A 6,880-nucleotide genomic window follows, 5' to 3' on the forward strand; every position below is an offset into this window, starting at 1 on the left:
AAAATCTATGTGCACCCAGTAATTTTGACATTTAACCTAAAACTAAATGAACCAAGAAAGAAAGAAAGAAAGAAGGAAGGAAGGAAGGAAGGAAGGAAGGAAGGAAGGAAGGAAGGAAGGAAGGAAGAAAGAAAGAAAGAAAGAAAGAAAGAAAGAAAGAAAGAAAGAAAGAAAGAAAGAAAGAAAGAAAGAAAGAAAGAAAATGGAAGAACATATAGGGTCAATGATTTTCACTGATGATCCACTTGACAGTGCTAATTAAGTACATTAAATGTTACATTCCAGGGAGTGTTGGGCAGATGCTAAGTTTGTGAAACAACACACTCTTTCATCCCTGCAGATGTGGAAGTTTTCCTCTTCCAACAGAGCAGCCAGAAACTTGTTTGGAAAGACCCAAGTAAGACCACAAGCACCCCAACTACATCCTTTCCAAGATGTTAATACTTTCCACTTTCATCCAAGACTCCCAAAGCCTGCGTGTTCAGCGGGCAAAGAGCAAGACGAAGGGACTGCCTTGGTCTGAGACCACATGGGCAGCCAACCACGCAGAAGGGTGTGGCTGAGGTTTCCAGCCCAGAAATGGTGTGCTCTCCACAAAACCACACTCCCTTCCCACCTCCCTCACAAATGCTCCAGCTGGCAGGCAGAGTTTTTGAAAATGAGAATGAAGCTTTCCTATGTTGTGTCCATGGATTCTGTCACCATATTTTTAAAGTCAGAACTCCAGATGAATGACAAATAAATTGTGCTAATCGCCACTAAAGGACAAGATATATATATATATATCCTCACCTGAGGATATTTTTTCCATTGAGGGAGGGAGGGAGAGAGAGATAGATAGATGATGATAGATGATAAATGATGATGATAGATAGAAAGATAGATAGATAGATGATAGATAGATAGATGATAGATAGATAGATAGATAGATAGATAGATGATAGATAGATAGATAGATAGATAGATGATAGATAGATAGATGATAGATAGATAGATAGATAGATAGATAGATAGATAGATAGATGATAGATGATAGATAGATAGACACCAATGTGAGAGAGACACATCAATTGGTTGCTTCCCACACACACCCCGATCAGGCCAGGGATCAAACCTGCAACCCAGGTACCTGTCCTTGACCAATAATCAAACCCTCCACCATTCGGTGTATGGACTGATGCTCTAACCACTGAGCAACACTGGCCAGGGTGGGACAGGATATTTTTAAACACTCTGAAAATATCTACAGTATGTGGTTGCCATGGTAAAAACACATTATTTAGAATAGTGATTCCACAAATATTTATTTGGCACATACTAGGGGCCAGGCACTGTTCTAGGCAGAAGAGTGGTGAACAAAACAGGCATGTTATATCATGGGAATGAGCATCCTACTGGGCAGTGCAGTGAGATTTAGGATCTGGTCCATTAGGTTAAAGATATGATCCAAAAAGAACATGATTGGATAATTATATTGCTGATTTTTAACTTCTAGTTGAATCCCAAAAGTTCAAAAGGACCAATTCTAACCCTGTCTGACTAATTAGTGATATAGTCTCCAACCTCCAGTGGGAAATCTCTCTCTTCTCTGAGTTGCCCTACACTTCCTTTGATCATCTGAAAAGCATTGGGGCATTCTATCATGTGCTATAATTATTTATGTATACTTTTTTTCTTTTTAAATCATCACCTGAGGATATTTTTTCCATTGTTTTTCAGAGAGAGAGAGAGAAACATCAATGTGAGAGAGACACATCAATTGGTTGCCTCCCACAAGCACCCCAACTGCAGCCAGGGATGGAGCCTGCAACCAAGGTATGTGCCCTTGGCCAGAATTGAACCCAGGACCCTTCAGTCCACAGGCCGATGCTCTAGCCACTGAGCCAAACAAGCAAAGGCTATGTACATGTCTTTTTTAGCAGTCTTTTGTGTTTATTATGATAATTCTTGTCCAGAAAAAAGAGGCCCCTCTCGAATCAACTTTGATGCTTACAAAAATGAAAAACAAAATTTACTGAACTCCATTACCCTATTAAGGCGTTTTAGAAAGTGACTTCCAGAATAATAGAAAATTTTCAAGCTCTGCACTGAGAGAAGAGTGTATGAATTATAAGCTGCTCATTATAAGCTGTTCTGTTGACAAAATGATAGCTTATTTCTCAAGTCTTTTTAGTTTGATTTAATCAAGACCAAGAGGTCTGAGCTTCCAGTGATCAAGTTCTATTATGTCCTACAGTGACAGGCTTTCATGGTGAAAAGTAAACAATAATTGAGGAAACCAGTCAATTTATTAAACCAAGGCTGGTGAAGCCATGGTGTGAAAAAAGCTAAAATCAAAAGACTTAAGACATGGAAAATTCGTCAAGTACAAGGAAGTAATAAAACACAAAAGTGACCACAAGGATTACACATATATTTAAGTCTCAGACCCAGGAAATGGACCACACACAGCCTTTTAGGGGAGAAGAAAAATATCTCATGTATTTTGAAAGCACTGCACCTTTGGATTATTTTCAGCGGTTGGTGGAACTTGAATAGGAACCACATTGTTGTTTGGAGACACGTCATTTTCACGTCTGTCTGGCATTTGCTTCTGGGAAACAGTGCGATATATCTCAGTCAGAATTGTCTAAAAAGCAGCTTCTATGTTGGTAGAGAATAGAGTTGATGGTTCAAGGAATGACAAACCATTCTTCTCTGTGAAAGGCCTTGCTACAACTGTAGGAGCTGCCCTGAAATAACACAAATCACTCTTATTGCCCACAAGCATGATAGAAATGCTATTATCAGCATGATCTCTGAGTTCTTTCAGCCATCACTATACATTTTCATATTTGAGATGTTTAACAATGTCATAAACCAGCGATTTTCAACTGGTGTGCCACAAGAATTTTCAAAATATGCAATACCCAACTATTTAGTCAGGGGCATTGACCTCTTTTCCCTTAGACTGTCAAATAAAAAAATGACAACAACCAACACAAAAGCCATTCATTGAGAATGAATCAAAATTATACCTATTTTTTTGTTGGATTGGTAAAAAATATAATATATATTTTGGTGTGCTGCAGAATTTTCGTAATTAGTTTATGTGTACCATGAGATGAAAAAGAATGAAAATCGCTGTCATAAACCAATAAGGCACCTATAGCCCCACGATAATATGCGGATGTTATAGCTCAGAATCACTCTTGCCCTGCCGTGTCCCATACCTGTAACTTTATTGTTTTCCCATCAACCTGGATGCTTCTTGTTGAAAACTTGACTCCAACGGTGCTCAAGATTAAACTCATTTTGAGTAAATCAAGACAGGAGATTGCTCTTTCCAACACCAGAAGCTTTAGTAAGGTAGTCATATTCGTGGTCGCTGGCACCCGTCGCGAGGCCCAGGAGTGAAGGAATGGGAGCATCGTCTAACGGCGTGGGTGGCACCAGTGGGCACTGCGGCCTGGGGAACCCCAACTTCACCTGCCAAACTGGGTGAAGAACCCCTCCTATTTATGTGTATGTCTTATGAGCCTCTGGAAGCAGACTGCTTTTGCTTATCCCTTCAGATCCCTCTCCTGACACTGCCCTGATTCCCCTCCCTTCTCCTCCACTCACCACGCATCTGATGTTCCTTCTGTGCAGAACTCCTTGCTAGTCCCGACACGTACCAGGCTCTTTCTAGCCCGTGCCTTTGCACACACAGTTTCTTCTGGTGGAACGTACTTTCCTTCTTTGCTTTGGAGAACTATGATTCCTTTTGGAAGACTCTGCTCAGAAGTTACTGCCTCTGCTAAGCCCTCCTTCACTTCTCTGGGTATTGAGTGATCATGCCTCTGGTCCTCGGAAAACTCCAAGTGTATCTGTTAGCTCCTTTATCATCCTGGATTTTTTTTCACATTTTGGGGGGTTTTGTTTTTCGTTTTTGTTTTTTGTGGGTCCATAAGCTCTGGGAAAAGTCCTCATTTTATCTATCTGGATCTTTAAGGCCTTGTACCTTTGCCTGGAAGAGGCCTTCAGTGAAAATGTGTGGAATATCTTACTTGCCTTCTGAATTACCAGGGAGATAGCCACGTGACTCTAAGGCCCTTCTCTCTCTCTCTCTCTCTCTCTCTCTCTCTCTCTCTCTCACACACACACACACACACACACACACACACACCTCATTTGTCCTTGCTAGAAATTTCCCCCAGTGCTCACTCCTAGACTTGAAGGCATCGAGACTTCTGTTAGAACACAAATGTTACACACTGGATGAAGGACCTTGAGACTTATATTCTGGTTCCAACTCACCCTGCAATTAGCTCTGTGACCTTGGCCAAATCATATCATCTCTCTAGGTCTGGGTACCTCCATTGATAAAGTGGAAGTTGAACTCAATCCAGATGATATACAGATTTTTCCCCCTCCAGTGATCAACTTCAGTCAAATGGTACTAGCCTCCCAGGGAACTTTGTTGAAGGTTGTAAAGCTCAGGTCAGAAAAGACACTCAGCTAGAAAGAACTGAGTGACTGTTTCTGACTACTTAGCACAGAAGTAGGAAGTGGGACACATGTGCCTGTTACTTGCTGACATTGAACTGGATAGGTTTTCAAGTTCCTTTTAGCTCAAACACTCCACATTTCATAATCCATGCAGAATTATAAGTAAAGTCAGTTCAGTTTCGCTCAGGAGGCACCTGCCAAGTGTCTGCTTCATTCTATGTACTGAGCAGTGTGAGACAGAAAGAACAAATAATGCCTGGTTGTTGCCTGTAGGGTACTTTGGATGATTAGCAGAGGTAGGTGATAAGTATTATCTCCATGTAGCAGATAACAGAAACTAAGGCTCCACCAATGAGTGGAGGAACTGGGTCTCAGACTAGTCTGAGTTGAAGTGCTTTATACTTTTTCACTACTACTCACTATCCTTCACTTAAGAGTGTTTCCCATGCCTGATGTATCATAGCAGAGGCCCAGGATAAAGAGTGGAGGAACCTGGAGGAATAAGTACAAAAGGAAACAGAAGAGTCCAGAAAACAAATTTCACCTATTGTATGAGGGTTGGCTTTGGCTTCAGCATAGGAAGCCTTCATTGGGCCACATTTATAGGCAAACATATTTCCTCAAGTCACATGTGCATCAATTCTAAGATTCTGTCCCCTTAACATTAATGGAGTTGGAGAGAGGTAACAACCCTTCTGGGAGGAAAGCGGTCAGGATAATGATTTCAATCCAATCCCACTGATACACATCAGGCCATAATCCTTGTGCCATGAAGGTGTCTACCAAACGCCACCTGAAGACATGGTCCCATGCACTTGTGAGGTTTGGAGAACTTTTATATCCACTTGGTTTGAAAATGCCAAGATTTTCTAAGTTGTGAGATTTTCTAAGTAAGAGCAGATGGCTGTTCTCTGGGCCATGTGGATGCATCTGGGTGGAGGTGGGGGGTGACCATAAATCTAGAGTGTGGTCTCTGGATTCCACATGTTTAGATTCTTAATGGTGACCAGGCCCTGAGAAAATTGTTCATGTCACTAGATTCACACAAGGCAGGCAGACACGAAGAAAGGAAGTTATTGATTTGTAATAAATTTTCACACTACATGCAATGCACACACTAACATCATATGCTCCAGTGAAGTTCACTAGCAATGTCCTTCTTGTTATGATATCGAGCAACCTAGGAAACCAACCAACAGTCAGGAGGTCAGTAAGGGAGAACCCATAGTTGGAGAAAGGAAGATTCAGTGAACTGAATGTGATATTTATTTTGGCTACAGTAACTTTAATAAAAAATAAAGAATGTTGGAGCTGGCAGAGACCAAATTCACCTCAGCCTATTCTCTCTTTGCATAAAAGGGGAAACTGAGGCCCAGAAAAGAGAACTGACTTGCCCAAGCTCACATCATTTTCCCTTTCATCCTACAAACATTTATAACATGTCAATCGAGAATAAAGCCTCATTCTAAGCAAGGTTGAGTCTCTCATAAGCTCAAGAGTCTAGCTCAGAAGATAGATATGAATAGAACCAATTTTCATACAGTATGATTAGTGCTTTAAGATGTGCTGCAAATATTTTTCTATTAAGGGCTGGATAGTAAATATTTTAAGCTCTGTGGACCATATAGTTGCAATTTCTAAACTCCACTGTTGTAGCACAAAAAAATGATAAAAGTGGTTGTGTTCCAGTAAAACTTTATTTATTGGCATTTAAATTTAAATTTAATATTATATTCACATGGCATAAAATATTATTCTTCTTTTGACTCTCCCTTCCCCCAGCCATTTAAAAATGTAAAACTATTATTAACTCACAAGCTTACAAACACAGGTGGCAGGCTGGACTTTGTCTGTTGACCCTTGTCTTAGATGAACAGAGGTTCCAAATGATTTTTCACCATCCATGAAAGTATGATCTAGTTGTTGATCCAATAAAAGGGAGGGAAGAGTATATATTTGTCAGTGTCACTTGAAAAAGGCAGGGTCACAGAGGTAGGTTTTATTCAAAGGACAGTAAAAGACAAGAAGAGGCCTGAGAGCTGTAGTTCATCCCTTACCCCACCTCTGTTTCCAGTGAAACACCAAATGCTTCTGTAATCTTGAGCCAACTTTCATTTATTTACTTTTCACATTACAGAGACTCTCAAATTTGTGCTGTTTAAAATGTAGATTCCTCTGCAGAACAGCTGGTCCTTTCCAAAGTTTCCACATAGCCACATTTAGAGGGAATCAAATAGCTATATGGGACTCAGTCCCTCTAGGGTTCAGGTAATCTTTTGACATTAGGGTGCCCTGCATGTGGCTTTAGGGGAGACTGACAGCCTTCCCCTAGTAGATGTGACAGACAGGCAGTGTCTTACTGACCTTTGTATGCCTAGCCCTTCAGAGAAGAGTTTGGCACTTCAGTGTC

General features: G+C 40.7%; 1 pseudogene across 1 annotated transcript; it reads right to left on the reverse strand.

The window, feature by feature from the left end:
* Positions 1 to 2,476: 2,476 nt before the first annotated feature.
* Positions 2,477 to 5,084, reverse strand: LOC308564987 (ras-related protein Rab-11A pseudogene; annotated as a pseudogene). Its single transcript has 3 exons — positions 5,015 to 5,084; positions 3,098 to 3,476; positions 2,477 to 2,818 (listed from the first exon to the last, which is right to left on the reverse strand). The product of its transcript is annotated as a ras-related protein Rab-11A pseudogene (transcript).
* Between the last annotated feature and the right edge of the window lie 1,796 nt (positions 5,085 to 6,880).

This window comes from Miniopterus schreibersii (genome assembly GCF_964146895.1).
Source record: "Miniopterus schreibersii genome assembly, chromosome: 12".
Taxonomy (NCBI): domain Eukaryota; kingdom Metazoa; phylum Chordata; class Mammalia; order Chiroptera; family Miniopteridae; genus Miniopterus; species Miniopterus schreibersii.